Source organism: Heloderma suspectum, chromosome 2, assembly GCF_057233095.1.
Source record: "Heloderma suspectum isolate Gila_16-S chromosome 2, 16-S_ref, whole genome shotgun sequence".
In the NCBI taxonomy this organism is placed as follows: domain Eukaryota; kingdom Metazoa; phylum Chordata; class Lepidosauria; order Squamata; family Helodermatidae; genus Heloderma; species Heloderma suspectum.
The window spans coordinates 188,887,109-188,913,503 of NC_139459.1; the positions used below are offsets into that span (position 1 = coordinate 188,887,109).

Genomic DNA, 26,395 nt, shown 5'->3' on the forward strand with positions numbered 1-26,395 from the left:
AGTGATCACCCATCACTTTGGGGCAGAGGAAGGGATGTATATGCATTTTAAGCCACTTCTGTGACTGGCACTTAGCAGACTGAGATCAGAGTTCCAGCATTCGGGAACAGTGTCACCAGCTCATGTGCAACAGTTCTCCATTCATACCCATACACACAGCAGCTACTGCAGGTGGACTCTGGTTTTGCCCCACAGCTGGCAGCATGGTATGGGTGGATGAACTGTATCATGCAGTAGGTTTAATGGTCTTTCTTAAAACACAAGGACATTTACCGGAGTTCAGTTCCAGTTTGTAACTCCTGTACATCAGCCAGATTCAATTGCCCTCGAAATAGAAACAATTATGGTTATTATTGGATTGATTTGGTTGTAAATAACTCAGGAGTTAATTTCTCTGTCTCTTATTGTTGCTGTTTTATTTTGAATGGATCTGCTGTTTTATGCTTGTTGCCTTTTATTACTTGCTGTAATAAAAGTATTCCAAATTGCTGTATGTCTGATCTATGGCTGCTTTAGCAACAGTCACAGGGGCCATTCATATAACAAGCTAACCCACATGCAGTGATTGAGTGTGGGTTGTTTTGAACCATGGGTTGTTTGTTGAAGCGTGGGTTATTGTGTTGTCTGAATGTAGCCTGGTTGGCTTGTTAATCATGCAGTGTGGCTTTTCTCGAACAAGCCACCTTGAGAACCCATGGTTTGTTGCTGGTTTGCTCAGGGTGGTTAACAAGCCACACTTCATGGCTAACAAGCCACCCTGACTGCGTTCAGACAACACAAAAACCTATCTTGCAGAAAACGTGCTGCGTTCCAACAATGCGCTGGCCCATGGTTCAAAAAACAACTCAAAACAACCCACACTCAACCACTGAGTGTGTGTTAGCGTGTTGTGTGAACAATCCCAGTGTCTCCCAGTCTGGAGCAGGCAACTCGTCTGAAAGACTGATCTAATTTAGGATGGGGGAAATATAGAACCTCATTTACTGATGCCTTCAGCCATTACGTTGCAGACAGATAGCCAGTGTGCATATTTCTTGTAACAAAGCCAGGTTAACACTGGGAAAATATCTTAATAGGCTCTGAGAGTTCTAAGATTTCCAATGTTAGACCTTGAACAGACATATAACAATAAGATGTTTGCCAGCATTGGATTCTCCGTGTCTCAGCACTATATCTGCCAGACATCAGTGCTTCTGGAGTTCCCTCTTTCCACCTTCACCCTGGCTGCAGTCCTATGTGCACTAACTTGGGAGTAAAGTGCTGTTGAAGCCAGTAGGACTTCTGAGTGAAAATGTACAGGACCAGGCTGTCTAAGGAACACAGGTTAGCACACACACATATGTGCCTGTCTTTGCATTGTCATGGAATTAACCCCTGCTCACCACTGAGCAAATTTACAAGCAAGAAGAACAAACTCGTAAAGCCACGGTAAATAAGGAAATACAGTGATATTCTTTAAAGTTCAACAAACCATAGCAGTTTTGGAAGTGATGGCAACTTTCAAAAGGGGAAAGCAGCAGCTCTAAGAAAAGGGAGCTTCCAATTCTAATTCCTTCACATACTTTGTACAATTAATCCTGTCTGGAACCAAGCGGCCAAGCTACTCCAGCAACACAGCCAGGCAAAACCTAGGGCTGAAGTCACAGTGGCACAGTCTCCTTATCCGCATGATCATGCTGCTCTCCGTAGGAACTTAGGAAGCTGCCTTATACCAAATCAGACCAGAGGTTTATCTAGCCTAGTACGGTCAACACTGACTGGCAGCAGCTCGCCAGAGTTTCAGGGCTTTTCTATGTGGGGCTTTTAACCCGCACCTTTATTGAAGCTTCTGCTTCTGGATTCTTTGGGGGATTAAAATTGGCTCCTTTATGTGTGTGTTCTTCTGGGGGTTTTCTTTCTCTGCTTTTCTATATGTTCCATTATACATCCACCAGGTGGTGCTGTGGTATAGCAGAATTGCGCAATGACACAAAGGCGCAATTACACGAGGGCTCTATAACGCGATTCAGAAAAAAATACCACACTTTCCTCATTAGGGAAACACCCCTGATAATGGTGGCAAAGCACGGGAGACTCCCTGGAGGATGACAGTGTCATGAAAAGGCATCCCAACTACCATAAGTGAACAATCACGAGTGCACAATAAAAGCCTTGTATAGAAAGGCTCTGCGACAGAGGTCTTTCCCAGCCCTACCTGGAGACGCTGGGGATCGAACCTGGGACCTTCTGCATGCAGAGCATGTGCTCTACCATCTGCCATAATGTCTTCTCTCACTGACCACATGGGCCCTTCTAATCACATGGAGGGTTCCCTTGCCAGTCCTTGATGTAGAACACCACCCCCAATCCCTTTGTTATGTAGGCAGTGGTACAACAAGGTAATTTTTGCCCCTGGACTTTACAGTCTTAGGGGGGATCCCCTTTAGATAGCCACATGTACTACTTCAGCTGTGATGCATACAACTAATGTTTCTCTTTTACACACACACACACACACACACACACACACTGCCATGTTTTGCAACTGCTGCTACATTCCTGATGTGTTAGAGCAAAAAAACCAAAACCAAACCCCAAACACACAGAAGACACCTATTTGCTAACCCTGTTTTTAAAAAAGAAATTCTGAAACTGCATGTGCGGTTTCAGATGTTACACTCGCTTAAAGCAACATCATGACTACAAGGATAAAATGGAGTTTGCTTCTGCTGCCCTGATGTGAAGCATGTTTACTTGTGAATAAGCATCACTTTATTGTAGAAAAGGAGATATATTAATTAATTAATTAATTAATTCTCCTGGTGGTTTCACATGGCCCTATGGCCCGATTGGAGCCCACCCAGAGAACAGCCTTCACTGTGGTGGCCCCCTTTCTATGGAACTCCCTGCCTCTGGAAGTCAGGCAGGCTCCAACACTGTGTTGTTTGCGGCGCCTCTAGAAAGCATCTTCACTTCAGGAAGCCTTCCTTGACTGACCAGACATGATTTTTATTGCTATTCTGTTTTTAAAAAATAATAATTTTCAATAGGGAGTTATATTCTTTTATCTTCTTATTTTTACCTTTTATTGTTCACTGCTCCAGAATCTGTCTAGATGTGGAGCAGTATATAAATGTTGTAAAAAAAGAAAAAGAGAAAAGAGAAAATGAGCATCTGTAAACATGCGAGTGCCCAGCTAGCTGCCCCCTGACTATAAAATGTTTTTTTTAATGGCCATGCCAGCCTAAGTGCTACCACCAGGCCTGTTTGCCGCTGCCCTGATCACCTGCCACTCTCTGGGCGGTCAATTTGGGGGCCCTGGAGTACAGCTGTGAGGTGCAGCCATAGCTGCTCCACTGGAGGATGGGGCATTAAGGGAGATACAGAAGAAAGGCAGGGAAAGTCCTCCCTAGAAGGGAAAAATATTGTTTGTAACTGAATGGTCGCAACAACGACTGCAGGGTTCAAAGAGGAACCAGAGTCCGTTTTCCCTTCCCCTTGGCAGAGAATTCTCTTTATCTAAGCAATACCAAATCCCAGCAGCATTAACATTTGGTTAAGCTGAAGTTACCTACCCCACCTATTCCAAACAGGATGTCCTTTTCTGTTCTTAGATGGCAAGAGGAGATGCACTGTCAAGGAGAATGACATGTATGGTTTGTAGAATGTTATTTTAAAAATAAAAGCAAAAGATGCACCCAAGTAACACACAAGGGGTGGGGTGGGGGGAACCAGTTCCTGCTGAGAAAAAGTCTGCTGACATCTTTCTTCCTGTTTGGAAAAAAAAAATACATCGTAGAGACACTTTTGAGATTTGAGTCATTAATTTCAAACCAAAAGGCCGAGGTGCGGAAGGCTGATTTGCTCCTATGGATGTTACAGCCAGGAACTGATTCATGCAGTTTCCCGGCTCAGCACTTCCCAAGCCTTTTGAATTGAAGAGGTCTGTACCAGTGTGTGTGCATATAAGTGTAAGGTTTGATATTGTCAACCACTACTTGACCATTCTTCAAACAAGGATCATAAAAAAACAATTTCAGAAGGCATGGTATTCCAGAGAGGTACAGCTAAATTAAGAACACTGAACTGGGGTCCAAAAAGAAATCTATAGTGGGAGGTACAAATATGCAAGTGTTCTCTCTTCACTCTCTCATTGCTGCTTGAAAATGTGCTCTTGCAGTATTTCTTAAATGGCGACCAGCTAGACAGCTTATGCTCTACAAATCAACGTGGCGCCACAGGGTTGCCTTTCTTTCCAAAAGAATCAAGAACAAAAAAGCGACAACTACAAACAAAGACAGGCGAGCAGGATGCTAACATCCTTTTCTATAACCATACAGTATTTGCACAGTCATATAAAGATAAGCGGTTCACATATCTTGGAGATCTAGCACACTCTCACTCAGGAAATATCAGAACAGGACCTTTTTAAGGGAAAGAAGTGCAGACAGGCACAGCTAGCGAACGGTTGGGAGGATATGTGCGGGCAAACATGGTGTATGCTCTCCAACACTCCTTTGTAGCTGGCTAATATTGCCATCAGGTTTTTTTTTTTTAAATGTTGATCCATCAAGAACACCACAAAAGGGCCCATTATAACTTTTCATCAAGTATGACTAGCTGTTTTCTTTTCCTTCCTGGATTGCAATTTGGTTGCAGTGCACAGATTGTGAGTCACCTCCACAAGGGACTCAAATCCCTGATGCCCTGTCGCAGACTTTCCAAAAGGTAGGCTGAGCATGATCAACTCTGATTTGGGGCTGCAGTGGAACCCTCACATGACCCATTTGCCATTGGTTCTTTGCAATCCTAGCCAAAATAAACACACACGCACACACACAGCAAATTATTGTTTATATACACCTTTGTTCTAGGGGATTGCCTAATTAAAGCCATCTTAGGCCAATGAGAGAGAAGAGGAAATGCTTGCTTCCAAGATAGTGACTGCCACCTGCAGGTTTTTAAAAAATAACTACTCATTATAAACTACATTTTGCTTTTTTTTTTTTTAATGTGTTGCTCAAAAGATAACTTAAAAGGTTTTAAAAGTTGATTAATTTAACCCATTCAAGGTCACTGCCCTAATTGATGCAGCATTTTACTGCCAATATTGGCTTAAAAGGTTGCTAACAAATAATTCGAAGCAGCCTAATTTGATTTCTGAGATTATCTAATTTCACAACAGCACTTCAGTCTCATTGGTGGATCCCTTAGCAAAATGCTTGGACAAAGCATTTGTGGGCACCAGGAGGTCTAATTTAAAAAGGCCTTATGTTGGGGTACATCTTCCCCCATTGGGGAGAATGTGGGGCAGGCAAAGCACTTAACGAGCTGACCCCCTTTCTATGCTAAGGGAATTCCCCCTGTTGTCTCAGATCAATGATAGGGAGTAACAGGGGCATTCCCTGTTACTCCCTATCATTCCCCTGTTACTCCCCATCATTCAGATCAATGATAGGGAGTAAAGGGGGCATTCCTTCCTTGCCCCCTTCCCAAGACCCCAGTAATACCCAGGGAGTGATGGGTCCCAAGGAGGGAACCACACCTCTGTGAGGCAGATGGGGAACCTCTGCATGCCAGAAATACCCCATCCCTGACATAAGTGGTATCCCACAAAAAGGCCTTTTAAAAATCAGATCTCCTGTTCTTAACAAATGCCTCCTCCAAGCATGTTAGTTAGGGATCCACCAAGGATGTTTTATCTTTGCTTTGAGAGCCCCGTCAGCCTCACCTTTTGCTCTGTCTATTCAAGGTAAAACACATTTCACATCTGATAAAGGTCAAAGAGCTATCAGCAACAAGATGACTCACTGCTTTCCTTCCCACAGTCTCAGGGTGTGTCTTTCCCTCAAGTAATCTTACGTTTCTACAGATCAGAACATTCAAGCGGGGAGACAATGCTTGGTGTCTTTTGTCTGCTGAACTGAAACAGTCTTGCCTTTTTGTAGAAAAGCATGTTGGTACATGTAAAGTCCATGTTGCAATTCTATTCAGGACAGTGGTGTTAATGGCCAAGGGCAGGTTCCAGCACACACTTTGCCTAGGCTTTCAGAGAATGGTCACTGTAATTGGGGATGGGAAAGGAATTCTCTCCCAGGGCTGACTGGCTAATGACCCTTGTGGGAGAGGAGCAAAGCCAAGCCTCTGAGCATTGCAATCTTTTTGCAGATGCTGCTCATTAGAGACCACATGCATGAAGATCAGAAACTTGATTTTCTAAATAAAAATGACAGCCAGGATTTTTAGGAGCCCCTGCAGAATTCAACACATGTGAAAATGCAGATGACCAAGGACAGAAGTCCATGAGAAGGGATGGCTCCCATTCATTTCAGTGGAATTTACACAGAAGAACATGTGGGTGATTTGTGCCCTAAACACCTTATGGGCAGCAACCACCACTATCAAACAAGTTCCAGGCTAAGCGAGCAAGACAGCGTATGTTTTTTCCCCTGTAGCATGTTAGTTGGATCATTTGTTCGGGCCAAGTTAACTCATTTTACTCAGCAACTCCTTTCTCTACAGGAACCTTTTCACATGACACACTGTGTTTGCACCTGTTCTCTTGTTATGAGAATTGTGAGTCTAAATCTGAAATAATAGCTTGGTATGTAAAGAAGAACTGGGTTGCGGAAGACAACCTTCAGAGGTCCAGTTTCTAGGTCCCTCCAAGGATCAGTTTTCTCCATATGTTGTAGTGCTATGGCTAATAACCAGCATGCTGATGTGGAGAGAGCACCAGTCCCTACTTGCAAAGTACACATTGTAAAGGGGCATTTATATTCCAATTGCTGCTAGTCCACATGGAACTGGCAGGATCAGCACTAGGACCAGGGGGGACTGTTGTGCCACAATGGCTAAAAAGCCCCATGAAAGGAAGCACCAGGTTGTCTGTGGGATTGTGCCTCTTCTACCACTGCTCCTAGCACAAACCAGGCGAGAACATGCACAACGGTAGGCAACCGCACAACTCTTTTGGATAAGAAGCTGATGTGGCTAATAGTGACCAACGTAAGTCAGAGCTGTGCCAGGACATGGTGTTTGTTTAGTTCAATTGTAAGTTATTTTAGCTTTTAAGCTGTTTTGCTCTTTTTATTGATGCCTTTGTTGTGGGTGATGTTCATCACCCTGAACTTCCTTGAGTGCCCAGTTAAGCATACAGGGGGGATCCAGGTGTTCTCTCAGGCTTATCGGCTGGACTAGAATATACATGTGCACACCTTGTCTGGATGAGTCACATTTGCATCTCACTTGTAGGGTGGCCAGGTGTCCCCTTTTACAGAGGACAGTCCTCTGTTTGAAGGGCTGCCAGAGGACCATCCTCTATTTGAAGGCTACCTGGTCCAAATCTGGTTTAAAGATAAAGAACAACGAGAACCAATGCTGTCGACACTTAGCACCTGGACAGCAGACTGAGCAAAGCACACAGGTCACAGCCTTCTACACTATGGTGAGATGTACTGTATTTCTATTTAAGTTATGATAATAATTTCTAAGTTTGGATCTATATGTATTACTTAGCATACGCAAATTTTATGCAAACCAGGGTCCTCCTTTGGCCCCCTTTTTGGTGATGCATGCCCTCTTTTTTTGAGATTCATAAGTGGCCACCTTACATCTCAGACACATTACACTCCTACATAAATCCATATTGTTTTACAAGTAGAATAAGAAAACACTTCATTTTTACATGGTCAGCATCACTCAGACTCCAAAGTCCTTTTACATAGCCAAGGGTCCGTGTCAGGGGTCAGCATCATTGGGCACCTGCCAAAGGCCATACTTTGGCAGTGGGCCCACTTCTGACCACTAGATCCCCCTGGCCCATTGCTGCTCCTCTTGCCAATGTTTCCCACTATGTCCCTCTGGGTCATGGGGAAAGTACAAGCAAGCAATGGGAGTGAGCAGAAAGAATGGCTGTGGCTACCTCTTCACTCAAGTGCCCTCTCTCTGGGGCAGCAGTAGTTATGGGCCCAGAGGTAGAAGGAGAGCAAGTGGGCAAATGCAGAGATAAGGTGAGGGGCTCACCAAGGACCCCCTGAAATCTGGAGGTGGCATTATAATAGCCCAATACTACACAGATTTGGATGGGCTAAGCCCATTTATTTTAGTGGGAATCAGTGTAGCTAGCCAGTGCATAGGATCTAGCTGGACTACTTGTCTGTAAATCTGTTTTAAGGACTGGATACTGTGGGCCCAAGAACTAAGTTGGCATATCCAACTTCAGGCAGAAAAGTCAGAAGTAATTTAACAAGATGCAAGAGACAAGCAGCAACCTAGCACCTTAACTACTGGATATTCTATCATCTGGTGAAGGATGATTCTTCACAAGGGCCAGGACTCATACTAATCTGCAGTGTATATCTGGATTCTGCTGATAAAACAAGGCTGTTAACTATAACTGCCGATTACTCTAAGGAAATTACCACTATCACAAACCATGAAAAAACATCACTGTTACAAAAAACCACACTGTGAAAGTCTACATCAGATTTCTTTTAAATTTAAGAACCACAATTCAACTTTGTTGGTCTAAAAAAACCACTGAATAATTGCAAATAGGGCTGGTGTCAAGGATAGACATAGTCAGCTACTTGCCGAGGACCCACGTCCCAACAGGTGCCCAGCGACAGGAGTCCTCTGGCCTTGATCCTCCTCTTCACCATTGCAACCTGCTTGTTCACCTGATTCTCTCTGTGTTAAAACCATGCAGTGTGGCTTATTTTTCTTGAGCAAGCCACCTTGAGAACCCATGGTTTGTTCTTGGGTTGTTCAAGGTGGTTAACAAGCCACCCTGCAGAAAATGCACTGGGTTTGGACAACACGCTCACCCATGGTTCAACAAACAACCCACAGTTCAACAACAACCCACACTCAACCACCGAGTGTGGGTTAGCGTGTTGTGTGAACCCAGCCAATCTTTTCCATCAACCTACCTAATACTCCTTTTAACTGCAGATGCTAAGAGACTGAAAACAGGACCTTCTCCATGCAAAATATGGGCTTTGCCACTGAGCCACAGAGGCGAGTTTACCCATCACACTTTTTAATTGCCCTCTCAGCCTGCTTGCAGCTGAAGATTGAACACCCATTCTTAAACTGCTGCATGCAACCTACCACTGTGCCTATCCTGTATAAAGAGCTTGGTCAGGCTTCCCGTCTCAGACACGTGCACCGAAGAAGTACACTCAAGAGCAGGAAGAACACAGCAAATAAAGAGCATCATCTTGAAGCATCATTTCAGACAAGCCAACCAGCCAACCACAGTAAAGCACAGGAAGCAAGTCATACTAGGAGAAGCAAGAAGTGCCTATATCAGATTTGATATGTGTGATATGTGTATAAGTGTTGTATAGGTAGAAGGAATGACTAAGACTCAGCAGGCCTCAAACGTAACTGTCCTTTATTTATCACACACAGAACTGAAGAACTTAGCAGAAGCTCCACCCACTGCTGCTACTTCCAACTCTACAGGAGCTGCCCAGGTTCAAAACAATAACTAAGCCATAGTACCCCCCCCCCCGAAACATAACGTTCCTCCCCCCTTAGCTATCATAGTCTTCCAACCAACGCAGAGGTACCCTTTCATAGCATGGTGTAGCTTGTGCAGATGACTTCCTTTCAGTAACTGCTGCAGGTAAGAAAGGAGTATTGCTCCCATCACTTAGTGGTTCTGGTGCGTCAACTGGCGGTGAGAGAAACACATCAGTTCCAGATAGATCTTCAGCCGTGACCTCTGCTGATGACAACCCACTCTGGCCAGAACCACACACAACTGAAGAACTTAGCAGAAGCTCCACCTGCTGTTGCTACTCCCAACTTTACAGGAGCTGCCAAGGTTCAAAGCAGTAACTACGCCATAGTAAACCCCACCCCACCCAGGATGCATAACAGGAAGCAAAGAGTAAAAACAAAACAAAACACCCTGCTTCATATATACACATCCACCCAACAGAGATTGCACCTACTTAAAGTACTGGGTTACCTTGCATTTGTTACCCCTCCCCTCAAATACTTCATCTCAAGTAAGGTATACTAGACAAGCAGGGCCAGTCTTAGGAGTGGGCGAACTGGGCGGTTGCCTGGGGTGCCCAGCTGAGAGGGGCACCAAGCTGAGCTCAGTGGCTGTGTTTTTTTAGTGTACTGTCTGCGGTGAGCTAGGGTGGCAAAAAAGCAAGTGTATGTAACCTTTCCTTCAAGGTTCTACAGGTTATTTGGGTACTAACTACAAAAATGATCTTCCATCAATTAGCTTTAAAGCATGTTTCTTTTTCAGTTTCCACTTTGATGTCATTTGCCCTAAGTCAAAATCAGTGGAACACAGCTTTACGTTGAGGCAATGTTGCACAGCACTTAGCGCTTCAAATACTGTGAACACTATAAGCACTATATAAATAATAATAAAATAAAGCCATAAGCTGTAATTGGTCAGCTGGATGCCTTTTGTATTTATAACTTTTCTTTATTATTTTTAAAGATAAAAATAATGGAAATTCTAAAATAAGGGATGCTTACCAAAAGACAGCAACTGCTGCAAAAGACACAAATATTAAAAGTAAAACCTGTGATAGTTCTGCTGTGTTGTATAGTGCACTGCCACTGCCCAGAGCGTGGCTTTCTGAGCAGGCAAGGAGCGGTGGGAATCCTCAGATGTAATCCATGCATGCAATCATTCTCTCATGTGGCCCCCAGCATTGTACACATATGCATGGGTCTTTGTAAGGGGCAGCAGCAGGGCCCCCAACATCACTCCTGCACCAAGCCCCATAAACCCTCTTGGTGGCCCTACAAAGCTGACCATGGGGAGTGGGGGCACCCAAGGCACTCCTCGCCCAGGCGCTATTAATCCTAGGACTGGCCCTGTAGACAAGCAGGTGTTCTTCTGAGTAGCACCTGTGAACAGTACTGGGTGCTGGTTATGAAAACAAATGAACAAGCTTATAAACGAGTCTTCTCGAACCTGATGCTTTCCAGATGTTTCGGCATTCGACTCCCATCAGCCCCAGCCAGCATGGCCAATGACCAGGGATGCTGGGGTTGTAGTCCAAAACATCTGGAGAGTGCTGGGTTGGGTTGCTTTATTGGCCCTGCTATAAATCATGACTGCCGTGACTCTGACAGTAGTGAGTGTTTGGAGTGGAATAGCAACCAGCTCCTTCACTTTCAACACCAGTTATGAGGGCAGAGCCCAAAAGGCCTTGTTAAACAGAATGCAATGCACAGACTTTAAGAGGCTAGGAAGGAACAAGTCCCAGAGATTGCTATGGCGGGGCTACATCTGACACATACCACCCATACCAAACCTATGGGACACAGTGGTTGAATGTCATGATAGGAAGCGTGAAGTTGATGGTGGCTGCAGTTACCAAAATATGCTAAGCCAAACCTGTGTAGTAGATTAGAGCCCCCATATACTTACTGGTGCTTAAGAGCATGAGCTACATGAGGCAGGAAGTCCCCAGTTCAAATCTCACCTCAGCCACAAACTGGCCTTAAGCAAGCAGTCCTCTCTCAGCTTCAGATTTCCCACTTGCAATGTAGAGATAACCAGACCGGCCTCACGTACAATTGTGTGCACGCATTACATACATGGAGTTCTTTAAGAGTTCAGAAAGCACCCACCTCCTCTTATCACCCCTTCCCACCAATATTGTTGCAATCATAAGCTGTCGGGGCAAGCAGATCAGCAAAAAATGCAAAGGAATGCTGGTGCAAGTTCCCTGCAATGCTGGAATGAGAAAGCTGGGAGTGAGCCCATTCCAGAGCCTGCATGCCATTCACACACTCTGGAATGGGCCTTGAAGGTGCCTTTGCTGGCTGCATATGGAGCTTCCATCAGCTTTCCATGAGATACCTGTGCATTTCTTGCCATGGAGCATATAGCAGGTGGGGAGGACTGAAATCAGGAAAGTGGCGCAAGAGAGGAGAGGTGAATGACCACCCCAGTCTGATTCAAAACTCAAGAGGAGATCTTGCTTACAGGTCACACGTGCCTCTGAGAGGCACCCCTATTAAGCACTCCAAGAAGCCTCGTCCAAGGAAGCACCAAGCGAAAAACGCCTAACAAAGAATGGCCAGGGTGAGGGAGGCTGAAGGAGAGAAAAGACACACAACTATTGAAACATCTGTCAAGTTTCTTTCAAGCATGAAGGTAAAGGGTTTATTTACCTTTTCAGATGAAATCTGAGAATGGCAAAACCCCACATCATTTACTGCATTCTAGATTTTACTTTTCACTGAGCAAAAAAAAAAAAAGAGAACCATCTATGTACCTGGTAGATAGCCAGCCAAGACTACAGGTTGCCATTACACTTCCTGCAATGGCATTTCATAAAGCGGTTTTGTAAGAAGATCTCAGTTACAGGTCACTTGGATTATCTTTTTGAGAAATCAAAATTCACTTTCAATCCTTTGGCTGCAGGAATCATAGGTTATGTCTTCAATACAGACATGCCACCATCTCTGGGTAACTGGGTTTTGAGAGAGCTCAAGCTCCCAATGGTGGTTGCTAACAAAAAGAAGAATAAATCAGATCAGTTCTCTCCAGAGCACTTTTACCACTAGCAGTTAGAGGTGTACACATCTTATTGGTTTTTTCCAACCTTGAGCACCTACACTATCATCTCGAATGCTCTCCTATTCATTATATTTAAAACTCAACCCTCCTCCAAAGAGCTAAGAGAAACACATCTGGTTCTCCCCACCACAACGTTATCCTCACAACTCTGTGAGGGAGAATGACCCAATCACAGTATCTCAGCATAAGAGAGGGGGAGGATTTGAACCCAGGTCTCCCCAGTCCTAATCTAATCACAGAATGAGCCCCCATCAGATGCCTATGCAGTTTATGCATTGTTCCATTCCATATGCATTGAGCATGCAATTGCAAGGGCCCCTATTTGCTTATGTAGACTCTCTTTGCTTTAGGGGTGAGGCAGCCCTTTGCTACAACAATGCCCTTTTCTATGAGGGAAGCAACTCCCATTACAGAAAATGTCTGGGCATTCTCAGAGAAAATATCTTCCACCTATCATAAGAAGAGCCCTACTGGATCAGATGAAAAGCCTATCTAGTCCAGCATTCTGTTCCCATAGTGGCCAACCAGATGCCCATGGGAACCCTACAAGCAGGACATGAATACAAGAGCACCCTCCTGCCCATGTTCCCCAGCAACTTGCATTCAGCGGCAGGCCTCTGATATTGGAGGTTACACACATACAGTGGCCCCTGTGAGATGTGCGCATATGTGTATATTACCTATAAAGCCCTTTGGATTAAAGTTACCAGCAGGTCCGAGTACAAACATTGCCACAAGAGAGGACTTAATCGTGTGCCATGTTTTATGCATTTTTAACTTCCAGAGGCTATTAATTTTTCACATAGTATTTTAACATGCAGAGTGCTTTATAACCTGTGTCTTACTCTTGCAACACTTCTGAGAGTCATGACATCAGTCACTCCTGTTTCACAGACTGGAAATTTAAGCTCAAAGAGAAATTTTCCCCCAGGCTAAATCCAGGAAAGTCTCCACCTGCTTCTTCTTTGCATGCTAGGCTGCTGTTAGAGGTACAGGAGCAAGGCCAGTAAAAATATTGGCAACTTAGCTGCAAACCTCTTTAGCTCTGTGGCTTCTGCAGAACCTCATTTGTATCAAACACCCCATAGTTCTTGGAAATCTCATAAGTATATGTGTGTGAGTACATATACAAACACTGTGTGTGTGTGTGCGCGCGCACACACACGCATGTGTGTTTTACAACTTTGTTCTATACAATGTTCTATACAACTATACAATGATGATATAAGGGGCAGGAGATCATTGTTCCCATTTTACAGATGAGCAACTGAGGCTGAGATAATTTGACTTGCTCACAGCCAGCTAGCACATGTACAACATGAATTTAAAGTCCCCCACACCCAAGTCTTGGGCTGCAATCCTAAACCCATTTACTTGGAACTAACCCTTATTGAACATAATGGATCTTACTGTTGAGTAAACATGCATTGGATAGCACTGTAAACACTATCTACTCCTACATCAGAGCCTTCAGTGTGGTGGCCCCCTTCCTGTGGAACTCCCTGCCTTCAGAGGTCAGATAGACGCCAGACCTTGTGTTGCTTCCGGTGCCTCCTGAAGACTTTATTTCGAGCGGCCTTCCTTGAGTGACTAGCAGCAATGTATTAAATTCAGCATTTGTTTCTTTTAAAATGTTTTAATTGTTTTAACGTGGTGTTTCATTCTTTTATCTTTGTTGTTCACTGGTCTGAAATTTTTTGATGTGGAGTGGTATATAAATATTGTAAATAAATACATACATACATCAGCAGTCAATAAACAGCATTCTTTGGAACCTGGGGTTCCAAATCAATATGGTGAACTGGATTCCCCTAAAGAAGCAACTGCAGTGGAGTGCTGGATGCATTCTAAGGCGCTCTCCCTCACTGCCTCCAGGACAAGAGTAAGACGCAGCCACACTGACCCAGTTGACACAATGAAATAATCCATGGCCTGTTAACTGTGGGCTGTTTGGGAGCGTGCAGGAGCAAGCAAGCTGGCTCCCAACCACTCGCCTGCTTCCAATGTGCCTAACACATACGCAAACCATGGGTTCTAACTCTAGGCAGAACTCTGGGTTTGCAGATCACAGTTAACAAGCCAGGCACAGGGTGTTCCTGGGCTGCTTACCATACTGGAAGTGGTCAGGAGCCTGCTTGCTTGCTCCTGCATGCTCCCAAGCTACCCACAGTTAATAAACAGTGGGGCGTTTCATTGTACGAACCTGGTCACCGATGGGTGTTCAGTTAGGGTAGCCTGTTAGGAATCGCCAACAAAGAGGGAATGTATCACACGCGCATGCACATGCGTGCACACACACACGGCACTGATTTGCATAACATTGGAATATGCTAATATAGAGTTATAATTTAAATAGTGCATCTCAGCATAGTGCAGAAGACTGTGACCAGGTGTAGTATGTGCCTGCCTGTTTACCCTGATGTCCAGGTGCTCACTGTTAATGGGCAACAGTTCTTATGGTTCTTTATCTTTAAACCACAATTAGATAGGGCAGCCCTCAAAACAGAGGACATCTTCAAACGGAAGACAGTGCTCTGGCAGCCCTTCAAATAGCCGACTGTCCTCTGTAAAAAGGACACACAGCCACTGTCCCCCCCATGGAACTTGCCCCAGAATCCTATACACCGTTTAACAACATAGCAGACAAACTGATATGGAAGAATTTCCGTGAGGGTAGGAAATTTTGAGAACCACTGTTGTATACACTGGCCTGGGGCCAGATCTACTACACCTTGGGTCATATTGGTATGATCCCATCATGGGGACGGTGCATCCCTCTTGCACACTTGTACCCTGTAGTGCATGCAGTGACAGCTGTTTAATATGGAATAAAAAGCTGGAAGTAATGCTCGAAAGGCAGTATACAGAATGTGTTATGTGCCCAGCAGTTATCAGTGCCCTTCAACAGTGATAAAAAGCACTAGTGTAGATGTAGCCTGGCTCGCAACAGTCATGATTCAACGGATTCTGAGATTACTTTATCAAGCTGGAGTGCTTCTTAGCAATACATTCGGGATTTAAGGACAAACTGTTCTTGGGGCCCAAACACTTGCTCTCCCCTGAGCTCCCTCACTATTCTACTTCGATAGAAACTATTCTCACTTCAAAGCACTCCATGACTAACAGATGACAACATTATAGGCTTAAGTTTACCACATGTTAAATATGCCTCGCAAAATATGACAGACTGCATTAATAGCCTAGGTCTCTGCTGGAAAAGCCGTTTTGCTTCAATACTGGAAGAGGGACAGCTTGGTCAGAGCTTACCGCATGGAAGGAGGGGGAGCAGATTAGGACAAGATTCTTCCACGTCTGTATGCCATTAACTCTCAGCACTCATCTTGCCTATGGCAAGAACTACCATGATCAGGAAGAAGATATAGAGATCACTTCCTCTTCTGTAGGGCCCACAACAGAAGTTATTCTGAAAGTCTGTGCTGTTATTCCACCTCTGCCGAGATTAAAAAGAAAAACAGTGTAGGGCAGGGGTGAGCAACTTGTGGCCTTCCAGATGTACAACTCCTAGCAGCCCTAGCCAGAATAGCCATTGGAGAGGGATGATGGGAATTGTGGTCCTCGAGATGTTTTTACCTACAAGTTGCCCGCCCCTGGTTTAGGGTATGGTGGTCATTATGAACTTTTCTCCCACAGTTCTCACAAAAAGCCAGTTTTGTTTATACACATTTTTGAGGACCAAGATTTTAAAGTATTGATCGAGAGCCTGCTAGCGCAACACTTCTGAATGCTCCTTGGTATTCATGCTGTTGTGGCCACTGAGTTACCAGTCATCCATCATTATGATAAAGGTAAGAAACCTAACAAGTTTAGTCTTGCACCAGCTAACTCTATGACAGCAGGCCATTATCTTTAAGCAGCTAATGGGTGCTAACCTTTCCACACAGGTTGGCTTGCTAGCACTGAAGTTAACCCTTAATTTGGATGGAACTTTACCATTCCACTTTCTGGCTGTTTGGGAAAAGAGCACCAGAAAAGGAGACTTCCTTCCACAGCAACTTTGCTACCTGTGTAAAAGGTGTGCAGGGGCAATGTACAAGACCACCTCTGCATAGCAAAATAAAAATAAAATCAAACTTGCAGCCTTATCTTATGCATGCTTGCTCAGAACTACATTCCACTGAACTCAAGGGGCTTTCTCCAAATTCAACATGTGCCAAGCACCCTCTCACGACTGTGCACTGGAGAAGACATTCAGGCTTTCCATGAACAATTTCTCTGAGCCACTGCAGGGTTCCTTAGAACACAAGACTGAAAAACCACCTGCCAGTTTTGCCACCTCCAGCTGTACTGCAGTATGACCCTGAACTTGGTAGTCTTAATGGGGAGGTGTGTACATTGTCTTTAGATGGTACTGATGAGCAAAGGGCTGGATGCGTCCGGTCTCGGAAGCTAAGCAGGGTCAGCCTTGGTTAGTTCTTGGATGGGGCACCGGCTGGGAATCAGGCTTCCTGCACTGAGCAGGGGGTTGGACTCGATGGTCTTGTAGGCCCCTTCCAACCCTATGATTCTATGTGTGGCACTTGAAAATGTGGTAAGCCAGCACTCTGCATTTGGGGGTCCTCCTGCTCAACCTGCTGAGAGGGATCCTAGACCGTCAAAGCCCTGCCCTGAAGGTACCATAACAGTATAACAAGGAGTTTCGATAGTTTGCCCCCAGTATTCTGTGCTAGCTGCCAGTATATGGCCCCCACCTTCCCTTCTTTCTCTCTCGTCTCTCCTCACCCCTGCACTGCAAACTTCTGCACACACTCTCAAAAATGTAAGTAAACCTTGCTGGAGTGATAGGAGCCCAACAATACCTGTATTATTATTTTTTAAGTACAGTTATGCAATACAAGACTACCTTGAGGGGGAAACCATCTCATGCACAGCTGAATGGCAGCTCACCGGTCTTTTGACAAAGTTGGGGAGGGGGAAGAGACAGAGAAAATGAATGCAGCTTTGCAATGGAACTGCCGATTTTTCATCCAGATACCAAAGACAAACATTTTGGTGTCGATAAGCAGCAGCAGCAGGCTTCTTCAGCCATTTTGCATGGCAAATCAAGCAGCCTTAAGAGATGCAAAGTGTAGGGGCTGGGCCCAGTACCTCTGCTGACACACCCCAAGAAGACATGGGAACCAATTCTGAGTCGGATGGGGAGTGGGAGTGGCATTTTCAAGATGCCAAGGCAGGAGATGTGTGAGAATAACAGTGACAGAGAGGAGGATGGCCAGCTGTGCCCTAATCATCTGGAGGATGGCCAGCCAGAGTCCAATGAACACACATAAATGCAGGATCTTAATGGGGAGGAGGGGCTGGGAGTACAGGACCCAAAGGTCAGGTGTCAGATGAGAAGGGAAGAGCAATGCAGTCTCCTGAAGTATTCTAAGAGGCTTCCAGACAGGAGGTGAGCCCCTGGAAAGACCCACCTTGGGGGCAGGACTTGATAGCCTATTCAGATTGTGAAGGGATGCTTGCAGCAGCTCGTAGCAGTTTCATTGCAACTCTCTCTCATGGCGCTGTATCCTGGGATAGCTACCTGTAGCTTATGTACTACTGTATTATGCAAAGCCAGCTAGTGAAGTCTGCTCCTAATTGCTGCGTGTGGCTTATGTCTGTAGTCTGAAGCAATACTCATCTGTGTGTAGTTTGCATAATAAAGGTGTTTGACTGGAAATATGACTAGGCTGCTTGACCACAAAGGAAGCCAAGAGCTGGGCTCCTGACACAAAGACTTGATTTGAGCTTCTAGATTTCTTCAACAATTTCTCTTTTGAGCTTTCTTTTGGATAAATACATTTTAATTAACTTTTTAGAGCACCATTTTCCCAGTGTAGACAGGGTGGCTAATTTACCTGGCAGGGATCCTGTGTCTTTAGAAGCTGAAATGGTATGAGAAATTCAGGAAGTAAAGCTTTTCTCCCTCATCACTTCATCTCCAAGTCAGATAAGCTTCACTTGTTAAATTTCCAGCTAACAGGATCTGTCAAAGGCAAAGTAGCAGGGGAAGAAAAGAGTTGACAACCCTAGGCACACAGCACACTTGAATCCATCTGATGAACCATGCAATCCTACACAGTGTGGTGTAGTGGTTAGTGTTAGACTGGGACTAGGGGATCCAGGTTCTAGTCCCCATCAGCCATGAAGCTCACTGGGTGACTCTGGGCCAGTCATTGACTCTCAACCTAACCTACCTCACAGGGTTGCTGTGAGGATAAAATGGAGAGGAGGACCATATAAACTGCCTTGGGTTCCCTGCAAGAGGGAAAAAGGCAGGATATAATTACTACTACTACTACTACTAAAAAGTACCCTCCACTAAGTTCAATTGGACTTACTCCCAGGTAAGTGTACATATAGGATTGCTGCCTTAGAATCAATTCATAAATATCTGGGGGCCAACTTCGCACATCAAGCCATTTACTCTACCCTCACCAGAAGGTTAGTGTGTTCACGGTCACTTTATGGCAGCTATCTTGGGAGTGGTGCCTTGCATTACTGGCAAGTGACCTGAGCAAATGCTGAATTATTTTCTAGACAAAGGTTTACTTTTACATAAGAGGGAAATGGTAATTGAAAGCGGTCCCAAATGGTGGTGACTGCGGAGAAATAAGTCACAGTCCTGGCCACATGAGTTTGTTTCAGGAGAGACCTCAATAGGTGCTCTAAATGCACCAGGCCCTATGTTTTAACCGCAGCGACCACCAAAATCTGAGTTTTAGTTAGAGATGTGAAAACCTGGAAAAACTGCGAGGAAAAAAACAAGGAGGGGAGGATTATGAAAAACAACAAACTAAATTTCCCCCTGGGTTTTGGGAAGATTTTTGAACCCCCACCTGCGTTTTTGTTTTACCCTCCAGCTTCCCCCCTGCCTTCACATTTCTAGTTTTACCTTTGCTAAGTGGCAGGACCTCTCAAGTCCAATCCTTTAACCAGGGCCAACCAAACACATTTTGCTGTCTGAGGGGGAGGAAAAGATGGCGTTCTCCATTCCATGTAGAAAGGCCAACCAGACTGGCCGCTGAATCTTACTGCAGCACTGGCAAGGGGACAGCATTCACCACTGTACCCGAAAGCAGCAGGCTAGTTTCAGGGGCAACGAGCAGGCTGCGCGACATACACAACTCTGTTCTCCTGGAGGAGGATTGGGATGAACAGCTGGAGTGGCTCTTGCTGCTGCCCTTCCACACACCCCAGCATCTGCCACCTGAGGGGCCCATGTCACTCTAACCAATGGTTTGGCTAACCATGATGATCGAACATTTCCCTACTTATGCTGCAGTGCTTTGAACAGGGACAGCCAACTTCCGTATTCTTTTGGTAGGGGTGGGGAAGGGTAGCACCTACAAGGCAAGCGGTCCAAGGCCTGCAAGTGCCTTTCCGCTGCACAACTTCACCCCCTCAGACACGTTCCAGGTGCCATAATGAAGTCAGCACAACTTGTAGCAAAGGTGTCCTGGTTATGGTGTACATGTATTCCAGGTATATCATTGCAAACACATAATACACATTACCTACTACATACAAACATCAAAGAGAGGTAAGGAAATGAGGATTTTCTGTGCTTAAACTCTTGGGGTTGGCATTCCAGTGCTGGGCAGGGCTGAAGGCAAAAGGGGCAGGGCCGAAGGGAAAGGCGGCAGGGCAAAAATAACCAATGTATCATACATATTGTAGCGTGAGGCTCTTTGTTGCCAGTAACTAAGCCTCAGGAGAGGCGTTTCACCCTCTTAGAATGGGAAAAAAAGCTGCACAAAAAGCCAGGAAACCACCAAATGATCAGTGGTGGGAAAGGGTATATGGCCATCTGGGGAACTCTGGAGGACTGGATTTGGCCCCTGGGCCTGAGTTTTATACCCTTGCCTCTAAGCATTTATCTTATCCTTATCAGCTAAAATGGTAAGTAAATCCTTTGCCATGTCTTGCTTAAAATTGGGTAGGGCTACTAGTGGCCAAATAAAACCATTCTGGGGGCCAAATTGTCAGTAGCGTAAAACACAGTGATTTCTGGTAGGTCCCAACTCACTAGTTTGGATTTGTCGCATCTAACTTTAGGTGACAGCAACAAACACACATTGTACAAAAAATGTAACAGAACCATCCGATGCATATCTATTCAGAAGTAAGCCCCACTGCGTTGAACAGGGCTTACTCCTAGGTAAGTGTGTATACAGGATTGCAACAATAGCCAGCTACATGAAGTATGTTTCATACAAACATAGTGAGGGACTGGCATAAAGAACTTATTCTCTATAAATAATACAGGCAACCGATGATGGCCTAATGCTGCCTTGACAAAGCCAAAGTGATTTGGAAGCTACCTCGAGGAAAGGAGGAGGAACTGAAGTTTGTGTACATGCAGCAGGGAAGGCGCTGAAATCTGTTGAACCTGCTTATACATTTCTGCAGAAACACTGAGGGGGATACATATACACAGAAGCCAAAGAAAGCTGTGATGGTCCACAAAAAGAAAAATTGTGCAGTCGGGCAAAGCATTTATTAGGACTCAGCAGGACCTAGACTTCAACCTTCAATATTACTTATACAGGCTACTTTTCAGGTTCCTAACGTTTTAACAGCAGGCTCATCTGCAGAAATTAGCAGGTGCTAAGGGTTATCTTCGGCAGATTAAGCCGCTGTTCAGTAGCACAAGGGCAAGATAGGCTGTGTTTTTGTCAATGGCAACTCTGCTCACTTTAATTATATATGAACAGGCTGGGGAAAGTGAGTCAGAAAATTCCACTCTCCCTGCTTTGCCTTGGTTTAAACACCCCCTTCCATCGGTCTTTAATTTCTAAAATGAGAGCTGTCAGCGTTTTCTGTCCTAGAAACCATTCTCCTTGATCCCATGTTGGCTGCAGTTACTCTCTATTGAGGGATATTTCATCATCTTCATCTTAATTTGTATGCTGCTTTCTTACAAAATCTGCCCAAAGCAGCTCACGATGCAAAAGCAATACAAAAACCGAAAGGCATATTAACACATCAATTGCAGTAGCATACCATTACAATAAACAACCCTTACTATTCAATTCACTAATACTAACATAACATTTTAAATTCATTACAAAATAGGCAGTATCAACCATTGCAACAATATCAGTTATTACTTATCAGTAAAATGTAAGCCAGAGCCAAATACACCAAGCCTTTCCAATGCATTAACAAACAAGACAACCTGCAAAAAGCTACCCCAAAAGTAACAACTGCAGGAAAGTAGCAAACAGATTTCTTACAGGTTGCAGCAGCTGATCTCCCCCCCCCCACTTTCTCATTCTAGTGCAAGCTCCAAAAGAGACAAAAAATATTGTGCTCAGAGACACTCTTATTTTGCATGCCCCCAAACCAACCTCTGCTATTGCCAACAACTTCCAGTGCTAAGCCATTGCTCAACTTATGCCTTATTTCTGTTCATTACCTCACTGGGTCCCTCTAGCTAGCTGTAAAGCCAGTACTGCAAGTATGGGAACTTCTTTTTCTAACACTCCTAGCCATACTGGGGTGGGGTGGGGTGGGGTGGGGTAACAATTTCCGTTACTGTCGTGGTTGGAGAGTGAACGGATAAGCCTCCCTGTACGATATCAAAATAACCCTCCCCACACCCTTGTGATTAACTGAAGAAAAACAAAAGACAGTGTTATACACTACACATTTTGCATCAATGTGTAATTTAGCCTTGAGCTGTGAACCAAGAGGTGTCCAATTTACATCCCACTTCTAGGACATAGGATTAAGGGCACAATCCTATGCAGGTTTAGACATATAAAGTCCTACAACTCCCAGCATCCCCCAACCAACTGGGGCATGTTGGGAGTTGTAGGACTTTTTCTGTGTCTAAATATGCATAGGGTTGCACCCTAACTCACTAAATAGCCTTAGGCAAGGTACTACCTCTCACCTCCTTTCCTGCAATAGGGCAATAACACTGACCTACCTTGTTGTTGTAAGGATTATCAAAATAATACGTGCCCCGCCCCCTCGCCCCTCCCCCAACATACCACGTAAATTACTGAGTATATTATTACTATAGTTAAAAGAAATCTGAATATTACTAGAGGAAACTATTTTTTCCAGAGCCTCTTATTTTATTAGACCACTAGGAAATTGCAGCTACATGATAAAAAGGGAGATCCATTCACACTCTAGACAAGAGGGATCAGCACGGGAACATTGAGGGCCCCTGTCAAGCCTTCCCAACAGGATCTGAATTCTAAAAGCACTTTTGAGCCTTGCAACATGCTATGTGGGTGTGAAAAATGTTAATGCAGGATAGAAATCGAGACACACAGAGCCAGACAGTGTGTATGTGTGAGCGCGGGGGGAAGTGATCTGAGACACTGCTTGCTGCGGTGTGAATATACATTTAATTCCTATTCTGGTCGAGCAAGTTTTGTAGGTTTATATATTGTTTAAAAACCTGACAAACCTGCTAACTAAACACAAAAATGGGGTGAGCATGATTGTGCTGTCAGGGCAGTGCTTCGGGTCAAAAGTCTAGGATCCCACTTAGGAGAAGGAGTAGGACTGCTGCCAACACAGCAGGGCTGGCTCTCCATCTAACCCCCCCCCCCCCATAAGACCATTAAGCTCAAAACTTAAAGTTACCTAACTGCACTACTGGTTGAGTGTAGTTTCAAGTCAGCTAAAGCACAGCCTGTCTAGTCTTCAGCTGGTGGGCTGGGACCTAGGGTGGATCACTTGAGCAGCAACCCCCCCCCCCTTTCTTTTGTGTGTTTGTTCAGGATACTTTAAGAGAAGAGGAAAAAGAAAGGAAAGGAAGGCAGTAAGGGAACAGACACACATGTGGTAGACAACTGGAAAGTTAACCCAGGGGGCCCAGGTTGTGTTCACATTACAGGAGTAGAGTTGGGAGGGCCCTTAATGAAACCCACAAGCCCCTTCTCTTGACTCCCCTCAATTGTGGCCAAATCCTCCTCGAAGCTTTCTAAAAGCAGTCGTCTCAGGAGCCAACAGAAAAGCTAACCACCCTCCCCATCATTTGAACACTAGTCCCAGTTTGCAGATTGGGGGCTAACCCAAGACCACAGATCTTAAAAAAAAAGAAGTTTAAGGGTGCAATCCAATACATGTTTAGCCAGAAAAACGTCCTACAGCTCCTAGCAGTCCCCAGCCAGCATGCTGGGAGTTGTAGGTCCTTTTTTCTGCTTAAACATACACTGGATTGCACCCCAAGACAACTACCCAGTCGTTGTGGCGCTGCAACGGGAAGATGAATATAAAAACCGGCATGAGACACGCGGGAGCATCCCGGCGCATTAACCACTCCATCCCAACTCCAGAGAGCGGCATCCCTCCGTCTCCTCGTCCCAGCACCGCAGCCCAGGATCGTCACTCAGAGGAGCCCCGCCGCGGCTACTTCCAAGACTAGAAGGTCACCAAGCCGGGCGCCTGCTTGCTCGCGCTCCCGTCCAGCGCACACGCCCTCCTTTCCCCGTCCAGAACAAGAAACGCAGCGGCTCTCCAACGCGACGAGCCCTTCTCCTCCCAGGGCTCTTTCTCCCACGAGCCGCTCCCGAGATACACTCCCCCCCCCCCGGCCGCTCGCTCGCTCGCTCGCTCGCAACCAGACTCACCTACGACGGCGAGCCGAGAAGTTCGGTTTGGAGGCGCGATCTCCCTCCTAAGGCGCACGATACTAATATAAGCGGCGGCGGCGGCGGCAAGCACCGGTGGGGGCGGAGCCCGGAGGAGGAGGAGGAGCGATAGCCCCCAGCCGGCCTTCTCACCTGCAGCGGGAAACTCCGCGCCCTGGGCACAGGTGTACTCAGCAGCAGCCCCGCCTGCGGGCGAGGAGCCCAGTGTTGGGTCCTAGCGCCTGAAACAACACCGGGCAACGACAAGCATCGCAACAACAGCGACGGCGTCGGTATCAACTCCTGATGCAGGGGGTGGGACTAGACGCGCTGACAAAACAACAACAAAAAGCCCGCGGACTGGAGGCTTCGCTCGCGCGCTGTACTTTTCAGTAGCCATGATACTGCAGGCCATCGGGAACGAAGGGTGCTGGTTCCAAAGGTACAAGTGAAGTAGGTATTGGTCGTGATAGTCATCGTATAATCTGTGCAATCCGGTATGCACGCTTACTTGGAGATACGCCCCACTGATTTGCAGTGCAATCCTAGGCCAGACTAGTTTTGTTGAGTTCAATGGCCCTTCCGCCCAGATAAGAGGCTATAGGCTTGCAGCCTTACCTCTGAGTAAATGGGCATAGGATAGCGCTCTTTTCGAAAAGGCATGCCATGGCCCTGTTCCTATGCCTCTAACAGCAACCAAACACACAGAAATTACGCAGGTGAAGCGTTTCTCATTGCTTTAGCTTTGTTCCATGCAACAAAAAACTTGACCGGATTAATTTATGTATGTCCGGCACAGGAACAGGGCCAGTAAAAAGGTAGCACCAACAAACTCTTCTCCCGCTGCTCATACCCCACCCATCTATCCACTCACCCCCTTTTTCATACACCAGATGCAACATAGTTCAAACACAAGAGTGTTTTTAAGAAGTCCCACAAGAAGACCTATTTTGCGTGTGTTTTGCTGTAAAAAACAACAACAACTCTAACCTGACTACCCTTCTGGAACATAATTCAAATTAAAACACATGCCAGTCTATGCATCGATATCAAAGAGGAACCAAAACAGAGAAATGAGAGGCAGAGACAGGGGAACATCTAGGGAAACATGAAGAAAAGCACAATTACAGTTAGACTTCTCGAAAGCATTCAATGACCATATACTACTAAAAATGTCAATCAAAACCCATTTTTAAAATAGACTATTTCATGGCTGCCAAACCACAACGTTTGTCTAGCCAGTCATGAGCCTCACATGGAGTAGTTGTTTTCCAGTGCCTAAGAATAATTCAGTTGGGCTACTGTGAAAGCTCTGTAGAGCCAGGTGGCCTGTGAATCAGAGAGTTGAAGTAGCCCTTGTATATATCAATAATAGCAGCAGTACTCACTTAAAATAGCAGGCGTTGCCCTTCTGCACACATCTCCAAAGTATTAGAGCCCTCTCAAAGTTTGGCCCTGGCATCCCTAGATTGGTGTGGCTGCTTGTACAAGAACAAGCCTTTCTCTAATTACCAGCAAGCAACTAAGTGTGGGAGGATGAAGGGGGAGAAAAAAGTTTGCCTTCGACAAGCATAGATACATTTTGGCTACCACTGGAAATTTTCCCAGATGATTCTTAGTATGCAAAAGGGGAAGGCCCAGACTCTTCCCTTCTGTGGCACGTGTGACTTGTCTCATGTTTAGACTTAAGAACTTAGCTGTCATTGCACATCTCCCCACCCCCACAATCTGAGAAGATTGTCTAGGTTTGTGAAGTAGGAACTCCCAACCTCTCCCTCACCATTCTGTGGCTCCGCTTGAGCTTTGTTTTGAGGTAAGTTTCATGCTTTGAGTTTTGAGTGAGAACATGGAAATGCCCCCACTTCAATTTTTCCCCTAATGTCAGGGCTGGCCCTAACATAAGGCAGAGTGAGGCAGTCATCTCAGGCAGCAAATTTTGGGTGTCATGAAAGGGCAGCAAATTGTTATTTATTTATTTTGTATTTGTTGTATTTCTACTGCCAGGGATGAGGAGAGGTGCTTATGGGATTTTCTTCTTCATTTACCAAAATAACTTGGCTGGCTTTGGATTCTATGCACTTTGACTTGGGTAGGTGGGTAAGGTGACATTTGTTGCTCTCCCTCAAGCAGCAAAATGTCTTGGACTGTCCCTGCCTAATTATGAGAACCTAGGACCTCCTTGCCTGCTAAACATGCACTCCACCACTGAGCTCCAGCCCTTTGCCAATATATCTGGCTACTGCAAAGA

The 26,395-nt window shown here is 45.3% G+C and overlaps 1 protein-coding gene across 3 annotated transcripts in view; it reads right to left on the minus strand.

The window, feature by feature from the left end:
- GALNT6 (polypeptide N-acetylgalactosaminyltransferase 6) overlaps nucleotides 1–24,417 on the minus strand; it is a 71,615-nt gene extending 47,198 nt beyond the window's left edge. Inside the window, exons 1-3 of one of the 3 annotated variants that reach the window (XM_084836882.1) lie at nucleotides 24,148–24,417; nucleotides 18,409–18,536; nucleotides 15,821–16,004 (exon numbers count right to left, since the gene is read on the minus strand). The gene's annotated coding sequence lies outside the window, so the exon portion shown is untranslated. The remainder of the gene's footprint in view (nucleotides 1–15,820; nucleotides 16,005–18,408; nucleotides 18,537–24,147) is intronic. The other 2 variants (XM_084836883.1, XM_084836881.1) reach the window with 2 other exon arrangements.
- Between the last annotated feature and the right edge of the window lie 1,978 nt (nucleotides 24,418–26,395).